The following is a 21587-nucleotide window of genomic DNA, read 5'->3' on the forward strand; positions in this document are numbered from 1 at the left end:
TAATTAAGACTGGAGGCAGTTCTTCTCTTTATTATTATATGTCGTTTTTTACTATCTCAAAACCCGCCAAGTTAGTTGATGTTCCAGGTTCTTTTCAAATTTACCCTTCTATAATTATAGTTGACCTTGTTAATGTCTAATAATCTTAATATTTTGACACAACCATATGGCATTTTAAGTAAAAAGATATTAAAATTACCTGAAAATTTCGCAAAATGCCTTTCAAATTGAAACATAGCACTTTAAAGAAGTATCTTATAATAGTAATTAAATACAAGGAGTATATATCTTTGTTTTTTTTTTTTTTAAGTTTGAATGTGTCGACCTGGCTAATTTTTTCTTTTTCATCAGGTATACGGTTTGTAATGTTTCCAACCAATTCTGATTGTTAAAGAAACACTGTTATAATTTTAAAATAGAAGGACAAAAATCAACATGCTTAATTACATGTTGTGGATTTTTCCAGAGAAAGACGAAGATCGCTATGACTATGTAGCAGATCCGGGAATGGACAGAAAAGCTGAGGCATTCATTGCAAGCGTCCGAGAACGATTTCTTTTAGGGAAAATGGATGAAAGAAGAAAGACGAGCTAGGGGAGAGGACGAAAGACGAGCCAAGGGAGACAGAGAAGCGGAGGAAGAAAGACGAGCTAGGGCAAAGAGAGAAGAAGATGAAGTGGTCATAGATGAGGATATATTACGTAAGGCTATATGCGGTAATGACTGGAATAATGCAAAAGCATTCTTGGATTAAAAACCCTAATGCCTTGACAGCAAAAATCACTTCTTCAGGCAAAACAGCACTTCACGTGGCTCCATTGTTTGGGCACGTGACCATAGTGGAGGAGCTGGTCAAATTAGTATCTCCAAAATTCCTTTAAACTGTTGATGACTATGGCAATACGCCACTTCTAATTGCTACAGTCATTGGAATCGCTCAAGTTGCAGAATGCCTAGTGAAGAAGAATGGTGACATACTTGGCATTCCAAACTCAACCGATGAACTTCCAATCACATTGGCTTTTTTTAATGGTTATCGACAAATGGGACGTTATCTTTATTCTGTCACTCCTTTCAACTGCCTACGTCCAGAAAATAGCACTCTGCAAGGTCCTATGCTACTTCATTGTTGTTTGCAAACCCAGTGTTTCGGTACGTAACGTTACTCAAAACCTTATACAATATTTGGTAGGTAGGAAAATGTTTTATAGAAAGGATAAGGAATGCATCAATAATCCGATTTTTTTTCTAGGTACATTTCTCATTCCTTTCTAGAAAATACTTGTTCGTTATTTATGTTACATTTGTGATCCCTAATGTGGCTAGAAGGATTACTATTATACCTTTTGAATTGTTATCATATATTAATGCATGGTACGATTGTGATGAACAGATATTGCTTTGGATTTGCTTAAACGATGCCAATAATTGCTTTTTGTGTCTGATAAAGAGGGTTGGAAGCCAATTTCTGGTATAGCAACCATGAACTCTGCACTTACCAGCCCAAGTGAACTTGTGTTTTGGAAACATTTGATCTTTTACTGTAAGTATACTCCTAATCAAATATTTTTATATCTTATATCTTCTTTCATTTCATTATAATATAATATGTAGAATATTGTTTGTTTATATTTCATGCTCTATTTTGCTTAGATTAGCATTATATATGTGATGCAAGTAGACAAAACCTAATTTTGTGTGTGAATGAAGTTTTATCATTACTACAGGAAAAAAAAGTTAGAATGCGACAAAGTAGTTTTCAACCAGCCAGAAAGTATAATTATTTATACTATCATATAGAAATATATTTAATATATCTTTTTTATAAAAAAATATGTTCATATCTAATCTATCTATATTTATAATTAGAGTGAGAAGAAATAATTATATTTGATCCGTTTATCTTTATTTCTCAAACTGAGAGATCAATGAATCAAGATCTTGATGCCTATCCTTAGAAATGGTTCAAACTTCAAAGAGAGCAAGAATTTCGAGGAACATTTGGATTTCATTTTAGAGTAGAATAGTCGTTTTCAAGCTGTGGTCAATTGACTAGATATTTAAATCAATACTTGTTAAATTGATTCTCAAGTCATCGACAAACAAGATAATGTGATATGTAAATACAACAACAAAGAAAAATAAAAAAAATTGGATTTTTACTCCTTTGGCTATATATATAATATAGATGTGTGCAGTTGTATCATTAATTTTAAATTCAATTAATTGAGTATATGTGAAATAATATAGATGCATTTTCATTATTATACAGAGAATTAATAAATAGGTTTCTCATTTATGTTGTAATTGAGATATAGATATAAATTCAACCCCAAGTTCGAATCGTGATCGTTTGTTTACCCATCCGACAACAAGATACAAGTGAAAGAGCTCGAGTAGGAAATCTTGCACAGCCAGGTATGTGAATAATATATTTATACATACATACATACATACATATATATATATATAATAATGCATCTATTATATATAGGGAATTAATATAGATTTCTCAGAGATTTGCTTGCATATATTTCATTATTGTGTCTCTCTATATAGTTTATATGTGAAATAATGTTTAAAAAGATTATATATTTTTAATTAAGATGCATAGATGATACAAGTTTTCTCTCTGATTCTTCTTATTTATATTGTAAAGATATAAATTCAACTTCCAGGTTAAATCGTGATCGTTTACCCATCCGACAACAAGACACAAGTGAAAGAGCTCGAGTGGGAAATCTAAAATGGCCAGGTATGTGAATAAAATATATATGTCTTATTAAAACAAATAATTAAGATTAGGTCTTTCAACTTTCACTCTCCTAGAAAATATTGTTTCTCTATTTATTTCATCTTTAACTTACTTATTTCTTTCACAATTTGAGTGAACGAGGCTAAAATTAATTTCCCTGCATGTTGCTACAGGGCATCGTTTTCTACAAAAATTGGTCTCTTTCACCTATAATCTTATAGGTAGGTGTGTGTTTACACACACACACACACACACACACACACACACACATATTTTCGCTTCCCAAAATTACATGCTTTATATAAAGCTTATAATTACCATAAACTCAAATAACAAAAGCTTCACTTGCGTGGCATATCAACATAGGAATTAAGAAAATACAGGAGCTGAAGTTGCTGCATGCACAGGCTGATGAAATTCTTGTCCTGGTTTGTAAGAATGCAAGCAAAAGAGACCAAGGTAGTGTTTTCGCAGATGCTCTGGTCCTTGCAGCTAGAGAAGGAAATGTTAAGTTTGTGCTTTAATTATCAAAAGCAAATCCTGATCTTCTGCTTATTGGAGACAGCTCATACCAAAACATGTTCTGCTATGCTGTCAAGCATCGACAAGGTGGGGTTTTCAACCTTATCCATGGTCTTCGCTTTAAGGATGTAATTGCATCGAGCAAAGAAAAAGAGAACTGCAATGATTTAAGGTTAGGAGGACAACAGAAAAAACAATATATTAATTCACCATTATGGTTCAATACTACTGGCATTGGACCTCTACTGCTTTTTGTAGGGCCCCAACCTCTAGTGCAGTAGTTTTGAATTTTTTATGATTTTTCAAAGAAAATAAATAAAAATAATATATATTATCACTCCTCTTTTCTTCCACTTCAGTTCTCATGTTTCTAGCAATCTGTACCTCTCACGACTCGGAAGAAAAATTCCTTAAATCCATGCCCACAAAGTTGATGCTTGGTCTTTCTTCACTTTTCATCTCCATCTTAAGCATGATGATAGCCTTTCTTTCTACCATTCGTCTCATGCTCAAGCACACAAATTACTCATGGGGTCTCCTTCCTATTATTATACTTGCAAGTGTTCCTGTTTTTCTCTTTGTTCTTTCACATTTCCCTCTTCTTCTTCACACTGCTTTTTTTACTTATGGCAATATCTTTAATAGGAAGTCAAAAGTGGAAATGTGGCCATGAAATGTATGTACATGGAAGTGATCGTTGATGATATAGCGATAAGAATAAATTGGTTTAGGTTAATTTACAATTCATCTTCCATTGTATGTTTATAAATAATTCAATTATTCATTATTTATAACTTGCTTTGCATGGTGCTTTCGGACTAGCTAATAGGTTTCAAATTGAACATGCCGGATCTACTCAATTGTGTTCTTATAATGCAATTGCCTATTCTGATCCAATTACTGTTTTGTTTTTGTATTTCTGATTTATACACTAGGTTAGCTGGTTGGTTCTTGGCACCTAGTTTTGGAGTAACACCTATATTTTGATTCATCAACCTCTTTTTTCAAGGATTTCATAATTAGACGTTGAACCATTTCATAAATGGTAGAGTAATTCATTGAAATTTACAATTCAGTTTCTCATTATGTATGATAATTGATTTCGGGCTAATTTGTATATCATCTTCTGTTGTTTAAAGTTTTAACAACATTTCTTATCTTGATTCTGGGGGGAAAATTATTCTCAATAACCTGATTCTCGCTATTTTTGTGCCTCAAATTGAGTTATATAAAATTTTATGTTATTATTTTTCTTGAAATTTCTATAATAAGTTTTATCCATGATTTTTATTTTTATTTTATTTATTTTCTTTTAATTTCATGAAATTTAAAAAAATAATTTATAACAATTATTAATATTTATATGAAATAAAAATTTTACAATGGAAAGCATTTTTTACTCCATCGCTATTTATAACTCATCTTTCAAAATTTATAATCAAATGTTAATTATTACAAATCATTGCTTAAGATTTCCAACTAAAAGATTTATATTAATTTCTCACTGCATATATATATATATATATATATATAGATATAAAAATGAAAAAAAAGTAAATAATAATAACATGAATATATATATGAACAAAAAAAACATGAATATAATTATTATTTAAGCAACACCACCGCCAATAACAATGCAGATTGATCAATGCCGTGGTGCCTAAGTTTGAAGATTTAAATATTAATGCAATGTCAATGTGCCTTCATTTTCAAGTAATGGCTTAGCTATCAAGAACCAATTATCATAATATAATATGCTTAAGAAATACAAGAGACAGAGCTTAAAAACGTCGTACAGGGCCAGCTAGTTAATTATATGAAGGAAATGAGCTTCGTCATATATCTTTAAACCTTTTTACAGAAAAGGGCAAAAGGTCCAATAGGTTGAGATATGATTTGCAGCCTAAAAAGTAAAGGTTTGCCATCTGCAATCCAAAAGCTTTTATTTAATTAAACTTTAAAAGATTCGGTCTTTCAACTTTTGCACTCCACGAAAAAGGTTTTCATCTATTTATTTCATATTAATTAATTTATTTATTACTTCCTCAACTTTTGAGTGCTCAATGGTTCTCGCAATTTTATATGTATTTATTCAATAACGTTATACATTATATCCGAAAATTTCATAATTTTTTAAGCTTGTAAATTGTGATTATCGTAAACTCAACTAACAAAAAGACGCATGCATGTGTGGACTGAAACATGAAATAAGGAATCACGAAATCTGAAGTTGCTGCAAGCCAGCTCAGATTTGGATCTGGTAACCATTTACTCAATAAGTATTTTACGTGGCACAATAACAACTCTTCAATTTAATCAAATGGCTGTAAAAGATTTTGTCGTATAATATTAAGAAATTATCAAATCTCAAATTTTTGAAAGGAATAACATATGTGAAGAGTGTTTTGATCATAAGGATAATTTTGAATTTTTGGAGAAAAATAAATTTTGATAATTATTAATTTCATTGATGAAATACAATTACTATAATTAAGACATTTACTGAGTGAATAGACTTAGGCCATTCATTAAATTCAAATATACATGCAAGCACACAAGCATGAAATCATGAAATATTCTTTGCGTGGTTGGTAAGAATGCAAGGAAAAGTGACCAAGTTCTGTACGCTTTTCTATATTCGATCTATTTCGTGCAGCTAAAGAAGCGAGTGTTGAGTTTGCGTTTCAAGCTAAGTATCAAATTCAGAACCAGAATAGAAATATTGCTCAGTAGGGATAGATCATTTCGAAAACATTTTCTGCTGTGTGCGCACACACGCGCGTGCTGTTATATATAAGAATCGACCAGCTAGGATGTTCAACCTTATTCATGGGCTTAGCTTCAAGGACGATGTTGTTGCTTCAAGCCAAGATTGAAATGGAAATGCATTGCTACATGTGGCACAGCCACACTACTGGCCTCCTGCTAATTGCTTTCTCAATCACATGCATCTACGGACCAACATTGCAAATGCAAAGAGAATTGCGATGCTTCAAGGTTAGTATTTTGAAGACACTGAAATACAGTAATTCTACTATTAAGGTCACTTGAAATAAGAATGGCATAACAACTATGGAATTATTTAGAGAAAGCCACAAAAATTTAATGAAGGAAGGAGAGAAATGGATGAAGGCCACCACAATCTTGTTATTCTGCGGCTTTAACAGTTCCAGGAGGAAATGATCAAAATTTGGGATATCCATTATTTATCAAATATATTACCACTCGTTTCTTTGACTTCAATTCTCTCATGTTCTTATTAGCAATACTCACCTCTTGCTACTGACCAGAAGAAAAATTTCTCAAATCCTTACCCACTTAGTTGAATAATTTGGGTCTTTTCTCCACTTTTCATCTCCGTTGTAAGGATAATGATATTGACATAGCCTTTCTTTCTATCATTCATCTCCATTGAATATCTAATAATTTTCCCATTATTATACTTGCAAGCGTTCCAATCTTCCTCTTTGTATTGTCCCAATTCCCTCTTCTTCATCCTGCTTTTTCCACTTACTGAGGAGTCTTTAATGAGAAAGTGGAGGTGCGGCCATGAAATTTAATTTCTTTGTAATTTATTTCCTAGTATATATGTTTTTCTATCATATTAATTCGAATTTGATATACATTTCCTTCTTCCTATCTGCCTTATCAACTCGTGTCAGTGTTCTGAAAATATTTCGTTAACTTATTCTTCGACAGAAATTGCTCTTAACTTCTGATATGTAAACGATGCATAATACTAAGATATTGTAATTATTTTAAAAATATATTTTGTTGTTAATTTGATGGAGTTCCTTAAGATATTATGTTCGTAAGAATTGTAAAGTTTTTGTTTTGATGATCATAAGACCGAACATATGGATGACTTTGAATAGTTTTAGCAATGTAGACCAACTTGCCAATTAAATGCTAGTAGAGATATTATTTGAGGATTGATTTAGTCCCTATTCATATGAATTATGAAGGCCGTTCTTGCTTCAAATAAGTTGAAAAAAAATTCTTATTTGAAAAAACAAGTCAATCTCTATGTGTGATGAGCAATGTGATGAGTTATATAAAAAGATTATTTCAGTAATTCAACTATATCAATCCAATGAGAATCTACAATAAGTAATTTATATGTGGACCTTGCATATCTTCAAGATGTATGGAAATTATATTTTCACCTTTCACCGGATCACCTAGAAAAGCAAAAAGTTGTCCCCAAACAAGTGATAAGATTTAATATAAAAAAATAAATAATTGAAAAAAAATAGTGCCGGGGTCTGCTAAAAGCATAGATAAGGAGTGTTAACCCATGTGGCCTAGTGACGCCAATTTGAGTTTTAATACCTCTAGCTTTTAAACTATTAAAGAAAAATTAGTCAAATAATAAACGACCAAATGGTAACAATAAAATATGGGAAAATGAAAAATAAATTCTTTCAAAATAGGCAAATGACAAGTACCATGAACTACGATAATCACTACTAGAAAAATTCAAATTAGCAAGAGAATTTAGCGGAGATCGTCTATTTCTCTCTAAAATATCAAATGAGTGAGGAAATTAGTGAGAAATATTGATTTCGTAGCTTGACTTAAAATTAGTGAGGAAATTAGTGAGGGACTGTCAATCTTTCTCTAAAATAAGAGAATTAACGAGGAAAATAATGAGGGATTACCAATCCCTTTCTAAAATAAGACAATTAGTGAGAAAAATAGTAAGAGACTGTCAATCTCTCTCTAAAATAAGAGAATTAATGAGGAAAATAGTGAGGGACTACCAATTCTTTTCTAAAATAAGATAATTAGTGAGAAAAATAGCGAGGGACTATCAATTTCTCTTTAAAATAAGAAAATAAGTGAGAAAAATAGTGAGGGATTGCCAATTTCTCTCTAAAATAAGATAATTAGCGAGGAATTTTATTGCTAGTTAATTATTGCAAAAAAAATTTAACTTTTGACAATGACTTTTAATTATATATTTAATTATTTTTATTTAAAAATAATAATTAAATTTAAAATAAACTAAAATATTCATAATAAAATTATTTAATATTTTATTTATTTTAAGTTCATTTTCATTAGTAAAATAATATTTTATTAAAAATATAATATAAGAATAATTTAAATAAAATATAAATATTTTGAACATATTAATAATTGAAAATAAAATTTAATATGTATATGTGTGTATTTTTATAATATATTATTTGATATATTTATATAGTTAAATAATATATATACGTATTTAATTTCTCATATAATGACTACAGGTGCCTTTCAATTCAATTAATAAAGAAGGAGAGCATAATGCTTGAAAGGTATGAGGTCAAGGGTTCAAGTCTTGGTTTTAGCATAAACATGATGAATATATGATATGATAAGAAGCAAGTAACATGGTGCAAAGTGGATAATGACGTGTCATGAGTTGTCGCATATGTGACGGGTGATGGGGTGCAAGATGATAGGTGACATGGTGGTTGATAAGGCATGAGGTTGTTGGTGACATGTCACAAGTTGACATCACATATAGCGGATGATGTGGCATAATTATTTTTAAATATAAGCATATTTAGCGAGGGATTAACGAGGGACTAATTCCTCATTAAAGTTATCAAATTTTAAATAGTATTAGAGAGGGATTAGCAAGAAATTCAGTCCCTAACTAATTTTAACGAGGGACTGAATCTCTCGCTAATTAACAAGGAAAATATAATTTCTCGTTAAATTTAGTGAGTCTTTTTTAACTACAATTTTAGCTAGAAAAAATGCAATTTAACTAAGAAAAATGGCATTTAACGAGGAACTTGTCCCTTGTTAAATTTCATTTTTCTAATAGTGAATTACTACAAAGTCCCTCAAGACTTATCTGACATAATTTTTTGCAAGATTACATTTCGACCCTAAGGTAAATAATAGAAAACGTAGTTGTTGATACCTAAACTGATATTGTTAACATCAAAAGTAAAGTTATTAATATAGAAATCATATTTGTTACTGTATAATTAAATATGACTTAATTGAGGTTATGACCAACTATATTGTTAATATTTAAATTGAAATTGTTAATCCCTAAGTTGAAGTTGTTATTTTAGGAAATGTACTTATTATTGTATAGCTAACAAACAACCACTCTTTCTACATTAACAACTTTACTTTTAATATTAACAACAACAGTTTAATTAGGTATTGAATATTACTTAGGCACATCATTGTAATTATCCCCATTTTATGGTATTATTTTGTCATTTGCCTATTTGGAATGGATTTATTTGCCATTCCCCCGAATAATATTTGGGGATAAGTATAAAAAATTTGAAAAAGGAAAAGGTCCTTCAATGAAATTAAGTTTGGACGAGAAATTATCAAAACGTCCTAATGAGTTATTAATCTTTGATGATATTCAATATTCTTCAATAATCTTTTACATTTTTCGAAAGTCTTCAAAAGCCTTGTGTAATCTTCAAGAATTTTTAATTTTTTTTAAACAATTTTTCATTAATCTTCAAAGGCCTTTAGTAACCCTTATCCTCATGTTTTTAGTGATCTTTAAAAAGTTAAATTAGAAGGATATTTGGTACTTTTTCATCTAAACTTAATGCAGTCGAAGGACCTTTTGCTTTTTCAAAGTTTTAATTTGTTCCTCCTCTCCTGGTATTTTTACTATTTAATTCTTTTAACCGATTTTCCCAACCACTAAGCTTGCCCTTTATAACTCAAAAGAAGATAAAGTGACAGAAGAAAAAGGCGTTAATACCAAGTTTAACGTGAAAAGTGAAGTGAGCGATTCTCTAGAATGCAAATGAAGCAAGCAATTAGCATTTTACTTTAGAGTTTAGGCTCTTTTCTTTTTCTTTATCTCATCCTTTTTTAAAAAGCAATGCACTGCCAATGGGGTTGGGTTTAACGAAAGGAGCTAGTTCCCTGTCAAGAGAAATGTTTACATTTAGTGTCTAACCCTACCTCAAATCGGACAAAAACAAGATTTGCTCCAATAGAATTTCTCATTTAAATACACAAAAATTTATGAATTTGAATTTGATTCAAATCCAAATCTATTTTAAGTTATAATAATTCCTTTTGCAATTTTTAATTTCTTCTATACCTTAGTCATTTGAAATCCTAATACTTTAAACATCTTATTGTCTTTGCATTTTCACTATTAATGCCTCAATGACTTTTATATCTTTTCTTATTTTTTGTCAATTAAAAAAAACTCATCATTTTAAATCTTTCATTTTCATTTTGAATCTTTGTTTATCTTTGCTTTTTATTTGAATTTTTTTGAACCACTCAAATAAAAAATTATAAATACATAAATTTTAAATATGAAATTTGAAATACAAAATTTTAAATCTAAAATCCAAAAGTTGATTCGTTGGAACGTTAACAAGCAAGCATATGTTCCCTATATGCAATATCATATATTTATTGTTTCTAGAAGGAAGTACTTTAATTTTTCTTGCTCTATTAATTACTAAGAAAAATATGTTTGGCTTCCTCAATTTCTGTTTCTACTTTTATTGAATGCAGAAAAAAATGAAAGGAAAGGTGGTTGGCTATTTTCAATTTTGTTATATTTTTTTTCTCTAAAAGTATCTTAATTATAGTTACACGGAAGGAAATTTGATTTCAACTATTCTTTTTTAGTTGGTTGAAAAACTTATTTACCCCTTTTTTTTTTTTTAAGAGCGTTGGGACCTTGTAGTGAAGGGTAGCAAATTATCCTCTAAACATTTTTTTAAAGGGCAATAGTAATACCACTTAATTAAATATCTGTTAATTTGACCAATTGACCCAAAAAATACAGAAAATAAATTATAAAATTACAGAGAATTACCCCAAAAATTAAAAAAAATATTTTTATAAGAAAATTAATATTGAGTAATTTATTTAAATTACACATAAATTTCAATAAACTAATATTATTTTCTACCCATATAAAAGACAAAATATCATTTTAACCAATCATTTTGACCACTATTAGGTAATTATCAGATTATCATTACAAGCAACAATATAGATAAATAATTTTCTAGGTCTTTTAAAATTTTTTGGGTCAACTAACAGTTAAATTAACAAATATTTAATGGACGAGCAATATTACTCCTTAAAAAACTATTTAGGGGCATTACCCTACCTTTCGCTATGTGGTGTCCACTCCTAAAAGATTAGGAATAAATTAGGTTTTTAACCCTTTTATTATTATTAAAACTTTGGCAATAGGTGGTTTTCAAGTAAGTTTCTTTCCAACTAAGAAATTTAAGAGCAATAAGGCAATTGCTTACCGAAGGGGTGAATTATAAAGTTTGAAGCATTTCACAGCAGGACTTGGACTTTTTGGCATTAGTGTATTTCTCATATGAATCATTATTCTATAAATGAACAACTTAAATTTCTCTATGTTAATAATATTGAAATAAAAGGTTATAATAAAAAATTTCAGCCATCCAAAATTTTGGCTTGATAAGAGAATGACATTTTTGTGACTTTATGTTTACAATTAGTGTTCATGAATTTACCATTGAAATTTTGTAATTCACAACTGGACAGATATGAAGTTGGGCCGCGTAGTCTTTTCACACCCATGCCAAATTATAATTAGACTCCAAGAAATTTGGTTATATATTTATAAATTCCAGACAAATTCATAATTTTCCCAATCTCTTTTGAGTGGGAATTGATTCGTTGGAAACATCCGCAAGCAAGCAAACCCTATGATCCGTAGTGCGTGCGTGCGTGCGTGTTCTCGTCGAGTCTCCCCCCCCCCCCCCCCCAAAAAAAAAAAAAAACACACAACACACAGATGGTAAATTCTCAGTCATAGTCCATGGTCCATCAAGATCGACTGGTAATTAAGTGCATTTCATTCTTGATTTTTGTATTTTAATTCAATAACCATACTTTCATTTTATTTTAATACTATTAATTATTAATAAGAACTTCAACATCTATCGATTATGTCATGCATGTTCATAATACATTAACGCAAAATATTTATATACGTATACTTCATAACATATATACGGATTGATCAATGCACCATGCTGTGAATAGTGATGATGAATGGTGTTGTTTGAATATACAATACGACATGCAAGTAATTTTGGGGGTTCAAATCTATTGCATGTTCCTTTTCTTCGTCCTTCCTTATCGGATGGCAGCAACGGTCCGACAACTAGGGACAAGAACCTTGGTAAACAAAGACATAATGAATACGGGTAGTAAGAGAATGATAAGGATAGCGATTTGAAAGCCAAGAACTCCAATGAAAAAATAGAGAGTGATCATCATGGAGCATGAGAGTGATCCACAATGAAAAAATAGAACCAAACATGAAGGACATACCAATGTAATTATGTGAAGCATGAAGTACGGAATGAATCTCCAAATGCTAATAGATTGACAACGAAAAGCAAACATTCCTATAAAGGAGATGGTGGAAATGAGGGACAAGGCAAGGGCATATCATGTGGTTCATTGATTAGATTATGATCGACCCGGTTGTTAATAAATTCATATGTTTTCAATTTTATATATTGAAATAATATGATTATATAACTGAAAAAATGAAAAAGTAGTTGGTTGCAACTTTGCATCAAGTGATTGATGAGGTCGAGGTTTATGTCCTCAATTGTGCGGAGATGAAAGTGAAAAGACGCCGGATCGGACTCTGAAAACATTGGAGGCACTGAGGAAGAAGTGAAATAACTTCCAGAAGTTCTAATAGATACAAAGCAGTATGAGCCCGACATTAATTAAGTTAGGTGGGGCTCGAGTTCATTTTAAGGAAAATGATAATTATGGTCTTTATAAAGACATTAATAATAATTGAAGATCTCAAAATATTGAAATGTCAAAAAAAAAAATACCATGGTCTTTAATTTATTTGGAATTAAAATATATATTTTTAATTATTTAAATAATCAATAGAAGGCACTTATGAATTTAATGAAAGTTGACAGTGAATGCAAATAATATCACTTATTATAGAAAATTAATTGTGAATAAATAGATAGTTTTATAAATATACACATTATCACTTGTAAATTTAAGGGGAGTCACAACCTATGTGTGAATCTCGGAAAAGTCACTTGTCAACTTATAGAAAGTTAGTTATAAATAGATAGTAAAAAACATGAGAGGATTCCTAAATCATTGATTTACAATTAAAATTTTGCATATCTATTCATAACTGACTTTTCATATATTTACAAATAACATTTCTTAAATTCATAACTTTTTTCTTCCTAAATCACAAATGATGCATAAATTTACAATGCTATCTGTTCATTCACAACTAAAGTTTTATAAAATTTACTATTAACCTTCATAAAATTCATGACTGACTATCCTTGAATTTATAACTAATGATACATAAATTTATAAAAAGGGGAAAACTTATATATTTAGTACTCCATCCATTTCAAATTATAAGATATTTTTAGACAAAATTTTACATACCAATAAATTTCATTAAATACACCTAACAATCTTATTTTTTCAAAATAAAAATATAAAATTTTAAAAATATCCATCACTTAATATATTGAAAAGAGAAGAGATGAAAATTAATTATAGAGAGAGAAAGAATAATATTAAAATTGGCACATTTAATAAAATTTTAATTTATCTAAAGTGTCTTATATTTTGAAATAAAGAAATTTTTTTAAAAGTGCCCTATAATTTGAAATAGAGGGAGTATTATATATTTTAAGTGCTTGTTTTTAGTTAAATTAAGACATGTGTATCGTTTATAGATTATTTATTTCATAATAAATTCTTATTACCAATATTATTAACACATTAAAATCCACTTATTTTGAGTTGATTGGATAAAAGTACATTAAGCATATAAGACTACCTAACTCTTGCCCTTTATAAAGTTATATATTCATTCAAAGTTGACTTTTTACTTATTCACAACTAATTTTATTTAAATTCCTAGGTCACATTCCCTCAATTATTTTAACAATTATTTATCTTTTAACTAAAAATAAAGAATATGGTCCTCCCCTAACATTTCAATAATTTGAAGTCTTCAATTGTCATTAATACATTTAAAATGTCTATAATTGTCATTTTCCATTAATTTTAATCTGATACTCCCTCCATCTCAATTTATAAAAGTATTTTTTGATATAATTACACATATTAAAGAAGTTCAATCTTAATCTTTATATAAACTTTCAAAAACACTCTCTGTTAATAAGAGAGTTAGAGAAGAAAATTTATTTAAATAGTGAAATAAAAAAATAATATTGAAATAATTGTTATTAATGAGGTTTGTTTTTTCAAGATGTCCTATATTTTAGAACATCAAATCATCCAAAAAAATGTTTTATAAAATGATCCAGTATTACATTATTGACAATTCTCAATGTCTTGCCTATAGCCTACAGGCTTTAGTTCTTCGTCACTTGAAAAACTAGAATACAACTCATCAGACCCTATTTTTCACATTTCAACATCATGTCGATCAGAAGTTAGTGGATCACCTTTTCGTAAGTTTTTTTTTTTTTAATACAAGACTATGAAAAACCGTACAAGAAAGATTGATTAAGCCATAAAAAAAAATCATACAATCTTTGCGCCCAGGGCGTTTGGTAAAAAATCATGGTATCAAAATTCTCATTAGAAACATGTTGGGCTAACTAATGCGCACATCTATTAAATTCTCTATATGCCTATTCGAACGTGGCTGTCTAATCTCTTATGACGAGAGCCTTAATTTTGTCGATTATGTTTGCAGGGGGGATGGTTAGAGGCGAGGTTCTGAATGATCATTGTGAAAACTTAAAGAAAATAGGGGTAGATATTGGGTGTGTTTGGATTGAAGGAAAATAATCGATTTTTTTAGGCAAAATAATCAATTTTAAAGATAATTATCGAAACAGCTCCTTTTTACTTAATTGATTATTTGGGTTAGAATCAATGTTTTTAGGAAAAATAACAATTAAGGACCCTCTAAAAATATTAATCTCAATTAAAGACCATAATATTTTAAAATTTCAGTTAAAGATTATGATCTTTAATTGAGATAAAAAAATATAATTTGTAAGATGAGATTCACTAACACTTCTTAGAGATTCATTAACTTAATTTGAAAAAATTACTAACGTATATTGTAAAAACATGAAACCTCACTTGAAAATTGATTATTTAACAAAAAATATTATTTGAGAATTCACTAATCCGACTTAAAAAAATTCTAACGTATATTGTGAAAACATAAAACCTCACTTGAAAATTGATTGTTTAACAAAAAACCTCAATTTAAACAAGTCACTTTTAGTTAAACAAATGATTTTCAAGTGAGGTTTTATTTTTTCACAATATACGTTAGAAATTTTTTTAAATTTAGTTAGTGAATTTTCAAGTGGTGCTTTTTGTTAAACAATTGATTTTCAAGTGGAGTTTTATGTTTTTACAATATAGGCTAGAAATTTTTTCAAGTTGGATTAATAAATTCTTAAGTGACACTTTTTATTAAACAATCGATTTTTAAGTAGAGTTTTATGCCTTTACAATATACGTTAGCAATTTTTTCAAGTTGAATTAGTAAATCTTCAAGTGGCGTAAGTAAGTTTCATCTCACAAACTATATTTTTTTATCCCAATTAAGAACCATAATTCTTAACTAAAATTTCAAAATGTTATGATTCTTAATTGAGATTAATATTTTTAAAGAGTCCTTAATTGTCATTTGCCTTTTTTTTAATAAGCTTCTCCTTGCTGCTTTTATTCATCATTTTTGGGGAGAACTGGAAAGAGATAGAACCACAAGAAAAGGTACTAAATAGTGCATCTCATGTTGTGCAGATATATTAAATATTAAAACCTCCACATATGAACATAATGGATTATTTTTTGAGAGAATAATAAATAAATTCCTCTAAAAAAAGGAAATGATAATTTAATCCCATAAAATGTGATAATACCTTTTAAGTCCCAAAAGATTTAATTGCCATCAAAGTTTTTAATGAAACAACAAAAATGTCCCTTAATTTAAAAAAGTGAAGAAAAATAATGAAAGAAAGTTGTGAATGCCTAAAGAAATATACACAGCTAAAATTAATTCTCACTATATCATTTAAATATTTTCAATTCTGTTAAAATTAATTTAAAAAATAATATCTAAGCAAATTGTGTTCTGATATAATCAATTATAATCAAAATCAACCATATTAGTTAATTATTTTTATAATTAATTATATACAAATGAAATCCAAATGGGCTCATTAACTTCAGAAAAACCACACGACCACTGTAAGGTGATGTTCGCTCTTTCCAGAAGCTTTAAAGGTTATCAGCGAAGTGAAATATTTCCCTCCAAAACTGAACACAACTCATGACAACGGTGAAGATCTCATTTGCATTCCGCTCCCCGTGCGAGCAACAATATATTGGGCTTTCTTGTTAGTTGGGCTTGTTTGTTTTATCGGTTTGTTGGTTGATTCATCGGTTTTTAATCGATTTGCAATCTCCTGTTTAGTAGTCAATACCTGATTGGACCACGTGTCGATTCCCAATCTAACCAGTTTGATTGGCCCACACGGTTTTGTAAACCTTGATGTGTATTGACCGTAAAAGCAAGTCTTTCTCTTCAAGCCGGCCTTCTTACATGCATTGCACCTTCAAGATAGGGTGAACATTCAGTTAGTTTGATCGGTTTAGTTTCAATTTATTTAAAATCAATTCAACGAATTATATAGAAAATTTGAGTGGAATTAAATCGAATTGAAATACATGATCAAATTAAATTAAAGCTGACTTGAATTATAATAGTTCAATTCGGTCTATTTAATTCATGAACTTTAATTTAAATTTATGGTGACTAATTATTCATATATTTTTTTATCTAATTTTTTTCCCTTGATATTGAAGGTCCAACAAAAAAAAAATAACAATCTTATACTCTAAGTCATGAAAAAATTAATAAAACTCAGTATTATTGCATTAAAAACTAAATTATAGAAATTAAAATATGATGTTAAACAAAAAAATACTACTACTGCAGGTGGCAGAAAGATATTTCTTACTCATCTAGATAAAAATTTATTTATATTTTTAAAAATATGAAAGAAAAATATATATAATTTAGTCAGTTCGATTTATTTGATTTAAGAATTTTTAGATTAAATTGAATCAATCAACTGTAAATTTTTTTTAAAAAAATCAAATTAAATCAAAAAACTAAATAAACAAAATTAAATAAATAAAATTTGATTCAATTTAACTCGATTTTTTATTTCAATTTAATTTTGCTTACCCCAAATCCAAAAGGGGAACTATCAAGCATGAAGTACGAACATTAAATGCTTCCCTCGTACACGTACACGGTAAAATTTTTGGGTATTATTATTGTACCTAATCATTTATACTTTGAAAAAAAATGTTACGTTAGGGAGAATTTCACATTAGGACCATGGATGTGATTAAATTCGATGAAATTCAAAATAAGGATCAAATAAATTTAAAAATACACTACAGGCTGCTGGGATTTAAATGAAAATAATTTTGTTAGTCAAATGACTAAAACACCCTCAATAAAAATGAAGAAATAAAATATGAATCAATGTTGTGTAATGTGACTTGTTAAACATGAAACATGATTTGTTAAATTCTTTACTTTATTTGTCAAATCTATAATATTGTTTGTGAATTTATCAAGCCCCAAGTAAATCTTGAAATTTTTAAATTTGTTATCTTAATAAGTACTGGTTAATTCTCTCACGGTACTTGATAAGTTCATTATGTTACTTGTTAATTATATGGCTTGTATTAAATCTATTATGAATTATTAAATTATTAACTTAACTTGTAAAATTCATTGCCCATTTTGCATGTAATATAAGAGATTTAATAAGTCATATTACATATTTAACAAGTCATGTTATACAACAATTCATAAGAAATTTAACATGGCATGTTAAACAATTAACTTAATTTGTAAAATTAATTATTATGCATTTAGCAAGTAATGTGACCATTTAATAAGTTATGTTAAACATTAATTCACATTCTCTTTCTTCATTTCCATTAAGGAAATTTTAATCATTTTCCTTATAGAATTACTGTCCTTTCAATCCCAACACCCTAAAGTGTATTTTCAAATTTATTTGGTCTTGGTTTTTAATTAAGTCACATCTAAATATGAAATTCTCCCTTTATTTTATAAGTAGTAATGTTATAAGATAAAGAAAGAATAATTTATTATTTTATTTATTAGGTGGCACAGAGACTGAATGGAAAAATGCACTCTTTTTTTATTTTTCAAACTTAGCTCCCTCATTGCACTAGAACCGTGGCCTATTTATACTGAAGTCATGGCCAAACGAAATAGAAATGAAACAGAAGAATTAAAAACGGGGGTTTCACAGGTTAAAAATGATTTTTAATGCTTTTAAATGGGGAACATTTCTAAGGCATGGATGGACCTTTCTAAGGCTTCAATGCAGCAACTTCATCAGCTTTCATTTCTACCATTTTCTAGTTCATCCTCCCTAAGGTCGATGGAACTCGCCCTCAAGTCAAATTCAGCATCATGATCAATATAAGGAGATAGACCAGCAACATTGAAGGTGGCAAATACACTATAAGAACCAGGTAATTTCACCTTGTAAGCATTATTGTTAATCTTTTGTATTATCTTGAACGAACCATCAACTCTTGGGGACAACTTGATGTTTGGCTGTTTAAGAAATCGTTCCTTTTGTAGATGTATCCAAACCAATCTCCTACCTTAAAAGTCTGCTATTTTCAATGCTTGTCACGTTGAGCCTTGTATCTCAAATTCTACTTTTAGATTTGCTTGCGAACTTGCTCATGCAACTTCTTAATTTCCTTAATCCTTTGGTCAGCATCAAAGTAATATTGTTGCTTATCAAGTAAAGGGGTCAAGTCTGGTGGACTAAGGGAATGAGTGCCATAAACAACTTTAAACGAACACTTCCCAATTGCTTGGTTGACAGAGTTATTGTAAGAAAATTCAACTTGAGTAAAAATGAGATCCTACTACTTCAAATTCTTTCCCATGAAACGATGAAGAAGATTACTAAAAATCTTATTTATAGCTTCAGTTTGATCGTCTGTCTGGGGATGACTAGCACTGCTAAATTGGAGCTTAGTCCACATCTTCTTCCATAAAGTCTACCTAAAGTGGCCGAGAAACTTCACATCACGGCCAGAAGTGATAGTTTTAGGAATGCCATGAAGACGTACAATCTCCTTAAAGTACAAGTATGCTACTTGAACAACATCGTTGGTATATTAACACGAAATGAAATGAGCCATTTTCAAGAAATGATCCACAACTACCATGATAAAAATTTTTTACCTCTGAGTTTGTGGTAAACCCAGAACAAAATCTATAGTTATATCTTCCTAAGGTACTTCTGGGATTGGAAGAGGCATGTATAGTTCAGTATTCTGACCTTTGGATTTAGCTAAGTGACAAATTCTGCATCTTTGTATATGCCTGTTAACATCCCGTTCAAGTCGAGACCAGTAAAAGTTTTTCTTTACTAGGTCAGCTATTTTATCCCGTCCAAAATATCTAGCTAATTCACCATTATGTGCTTCCTAAATTATGACTTCTCTCAAAGAAGCCCATGGAATGCATAAGATTTTGCCTCAAAATAGAAACTCGTCGTGTCTGTAAAACCAGAGAAAAGATTAATTGACAGTTGCTTCCCAAACTCTATGGAAATCAGGATCATCCTAGTACAACTTTTTGATGAGGTCAAACTTAACAACTTTAGTTTGCAGTGTTGTAAGTAGTACATGGCGACGGCTAAGGGCATCAGCTATGGAGTTTAAAGTTCCAGCCTTATATTTGATAAGGAATAGATAAGACTGTAAGAGTTTACTCTAATGGGCATGTCTGTGGCTGATCTTCTACTAGGAATTTAAATACTTGAGAGCCTTATGATCAGAAAAAAGTATGAACTCCTTATTAAGGAGATAAGGACTCTAATGTTAGAGAGCTCGAACAATGACATAAAATTTTTTATCATAGGTAGAATACCCAAGCTTGGCATCATTAACCTTCTCACTAAAAAAGGCAATGGGATGGCCCTCCTAGCTTAAAACAGTACCAATGTTGGTGTAAGAAACATCACAGCTAACTTCAAACACTTGGTCAAAATTAGGAAGAACTAGGATTAGAGCTTCAGTCAACTTCTTCTTAAGCTCCTCAAAGCTTTTCTGAGCTTTCTCTATCCACCGAGACTTCTCTCCTTTAGTACAATCTGTAAATGGTGCAGCAATAGAGTTAAAATTATGGATAAATCTCTTATAGAAAGAAGCTAATTTGTGGAAGCTTCAAACCTCCTGAATAGATTTTGGAATTGGCCAGCTGTTAATGGCTGCAACTTTGCTTGGATCAATGTGGACACCTTCTGCGGTAATGATATAACCCAAGAACACAACTTCATTAGTGAGGAAGGTGCACTTCTTGAGATTTGCATAAAGTTTCTATTCACGCAAAGCTTGCAAAACTTGTTGTAAGTGATCTAAATGTTCTTCTTGATTTTTACTGTAAATAAGAATATCATCAAAGTACATAACAATAAATTTACCAATGAAAGGTCTCAATACCTGATTTATCAGGTGCATAAATGTGCTAGGAGAATTTGTTAACCCAAAAAGCATCACATTCCACTCATATAAGCCATCTTTGGTCTTGAAAGCAATCTTCCACTCATCTCCTAGCTGTATTCTGATTTGGTGGTACTCACTACAAAGATCAATTTTAGAGAAAGTAGTGGCACCATGCAACTGGTCTAGCATATCATCAAGTTGAGGTATCAGAAACAGATACTTAATAGTGATCTTGTTGACGGCTCAGCAGTAAATGCATATTCTCTAACTCCCATCCTTCTTAGGCACTAGAAGAACAGGTACAGTATCAGGGCTGATACTTTCTCAAACCAACCCTTTCTTCAACAACTCTTTAACTTGTCGTTGGACTTCAGCATGTTCTTGAAGACTCATCCTATAAGCAGGCTTATTAGGAATGACTACTCCTGGAACAAAGTCAATGGTGTGCTGCATGTCTTGCATGGGAGGCAACCTTAGTGGTATCTCATCAAATATTACACTTGAAAATTCTGACAATAATAGAATGACTCCTGGTGGATTGGCAGACTCATCATTCACCTCAAGCACTAGAATAGAGCTCATTATTTGGGGTTCGGACTTTGACACCTTGAATTCCTCCTTAATCATCAAAGATACCAATGGCTTAGAGGTGCTATATTTCTTCAAAAACTGGCTAATCTTGCTAGGCGATAGAGGCACTGGTGTGAACTTGACACCATCT

Source organism: Prosopis cineraria, unplaced genomic scaffold, assembly GCF_029017545.1.
Source record: "Prosopis cineraria cultivar Desert tree isolate PC_DT_omini unplaced genomic scaffold, ASM2901754v1 PC6, whole genome shotgun sequence".
NCBI classification, from domain to species: domain Eukaryota; kingdom Viridiplantae; phylum Streptophyta; class Magnoliopsida; order Fabales; family Fabaceae; genus Prosopis; species Prosopis cineraria.